The sequence below is a fragment of the Schistocerca nitens genome, unplaced genomic scaffold (assembly GCF_023898315.1).
Source record: "Schistocerca nitens isolate TAMUIC-IGC-003100 unplaced genomic scaffold, iqSchNite1.1 HiC_scaffold_207, whole genome shotgun sequence".
NCBI classification, from domain to species: Eukaryota; Metazoa; Arthropoda; class Insecta; order Orthoptera; family Acrididae; genus Schistocerca; species Schistocerca nitens.
The window spans coordinates 85,001-87,500 of record NW_026045748.1 but is presented as its reverse complement, the minus strand read 5'-3'; the positions used below and the strand labels follow the sequence as shown (position 1 = coordinate 87,500).

Genomic DNA, 2,500 nt, shown 5'->3' with positions numbered 1-2,500 from the left:
AAGTTGCGCCTTAACCTAACCCAAGTTGCGCCTTAACCTAACCCAAGTTGCGCCTTAACCTAACCCAAGTTGCGCCTTAACCTAACCCAAGTTGCGCCCTAACCTAACCCAAGTTGCGCCCTAACCTAACCCAAGTTGCGCCCTAACCTAACCCAAGTTGCGCCCTAACCTAACCCAAGTTGCGCCCTAACCTAACCCAAGTTGCGCCCTAACCTAACCCAAGTTGCGCCCTAACCTAACCCAAGTTGCGCCCTAACCTAACCCAAGTTGCGCCCTAACCTAACCCAAGTTGCGCCCTAACCTAACCCAAGTTGCGCCCTAACCTAACCCAAGTTGCGCCCTAACCTAACCCAAGTTGCGCCCTAACCTAACCCAAGTTGCGCCCTAACCTAACCCAAGTTGCGCCCTAACCTAACCCAAGTTGCGCCTTAACCTAACCCAAGTTGCGCCTTAACCTAACCCACGTTGGGCCCTAACCTAACCCACGTTGGGCCCTAACCTAACCCACGTTGGGCCCTAACCTAACCCACGTTGGGCCCTAACCTAACCCACGTTGGGCCCTAACCTAACCCACGTTGCGCCCTAACCTAACCTACGTTGCGCCCTAACCTGCCCTGTAATTGTTAGTTATATGACTCTAGGAATTCGTGTAGCGTTGCCTAATTGCAACCATCTCAACATAGTTCACTTCGCGCACACTGTGGTGTTCTGCGTATTGATTCATTTTACGGTGCGTACCCTCACATCTTGCGAGTGTTGCTTACTTTCCACATGGTCCCGCTATCCACTGTATTGTGTACTGCAATAGGACGTATATCGCCCCCGCCCCCCCCTCCCCTCCTGTCACCTCTAGCTCGTCGGTCAGGAGTTCGCGTGTTGAATGCGCTTCGCAGCTGTGCAATGGCATTCGTATACGTACGCTGGCCACCTTCCACGTGTTCTTTCGTGCACACGTCGCAGCGTGTATGTATGCTGATGGAGTGCGTCGTGACACACAACATCCAGGCATGCAAGACTCGTAGAAGTCGCAAATGTAGATGGATGTCTACGTTTGCTGCCCAAGTTACGCAAATGAACTGGAAATCCGTTGTTGCGCGGTTGTTCGCGCTGGAGGTGAATCGTTGATATCGACGATCGGTACAGGTATTAACCGGTTGCTTCAGCGACACCCGTCATACCCACGAACGTGAGTGGGCATGTGGGTATGAAGCGATACGCGGCGGTGGCTGGGTGGGACCGTCCCCGGCCGGTGAGGGGGGGGCGCCCGGCGTGCTGGCCGCGCGCTGCGTGGGCGCACGCGCGGCAGCCGGCTGGTGGGGGCGCCCAGTGGCAGGCGCGCCGGCTGACGGACGCGGCAGGCGGCGCATCTGCGTGCCGGCGCACCCAGCGCGCGGCGCCGTGCGGCCAAAGTGGGTCCTCCCGGGCCCGGTGCGAAGCGCGGTGGACATCTGCAGTGTGCTGGTCCGATTGAGGACTGTGTGCGTTGAGGATGCGCCGCCGCCCGGCACTCGGCGCCGCGACGCCGTCTGCTGCTCGGTCGCCCCCGCGGTTCTCGCAGGTGGTTTGTATCGCAGCTGTGCGGATGTGTTGGCGCGTGCGCTGTGCTGGGAGAGTTCGCTTTGGCACCCAAGTGGGGCTCTGCCCCTCTGTGGCGCTGGCGTTGGAGCTGCCCGGTCACTGTTTGTGGCCGCGTGTTGTCTCCCGCCGGCAACACCACGACAGCACGCTCCCGGGCCTCTGTCGGCAGCGGCAAGCTCAGTTGGGAGCACGGGTGGTCGCACTGAAAGCGTCTACTCGCCTATCTCCGGGCGATTGCGCCTCTCTCGAACCCGACCAAGTACTTAGGACGGCGCTGCGCGCCGCCGGGACCTGAGAGGGTTTCGAGGTGTATCGTGCAGGGGAGCCCAGCCTCCTCCTGTTTGCAGAATAATTGAGCGGACGCTTGCGTGTTCGCGCGGGCCCCCGGGACACACTCCCGGGCGGCCGGCTGCTCAGCTCTAGTTGACGCAGCTCCCTGGTTGATCCTGCCAGTAGTCATATGCTTGTCTCAAAGATTAAGCCATGCATGTCTCAGTACAAGCCGCATTAAGGTGAAACCGCGAATGGCTCATTAAATCAGTTATGGTTCCTTAGATCGTACCCACGTTACTTGGATAACTGTGGTAATTCTAGAGCTAATACATGCAAACAGAGTCCCGACCAGAGATGGAAGGGACGCTTTTATTAGATCAAAACCAATCGGTCGGCTCGTCCGGTCCGTTTGCCTTGGTGACTCTGAATAACTTTGGGCTGATCGCACGGTCTTCGTACCGGCGACGCATCTTTCAAATGTCTGCCTTATCAACTGTCGATGGTAGGTTCTGCGCCTACCATGGTTGTAACGGGTAACGGGGAATCAGGGTTCGATTCCGGAGAGGGAGCCTGAGAAACGGCTACCACATCCAAGGAAGGCAGCAGGCGCGCAAATTACCCACTCCCGGCACGGGGAGGTAGTGACGAA

The 2,500-nt window shown here is 58.2% G+C and overlaps 1 non-coding gene across 1 annotated transcript in view; it reads left to right on the top strand.

Moving 5' to 3' along the window:
• The first annotated feature begins 2,011 nt into the window (after positions 1–2,011).
• The window catches only part of LOC126220861 (small subunit ribosomal RNA), a 1,909-nt gene continuing 1,420 nt past the window's right edge, over positions 2,012–2,500 (top strand). The window contains exon 1 of the ribosomal RNA XR_007543208.1: positions 2,012–2,500. This exon is cut by the window's right edge and continues 1,420 nt beyond it. This is a non-coding gene — a ribosomal RNA (small subunit ribosomal RNA).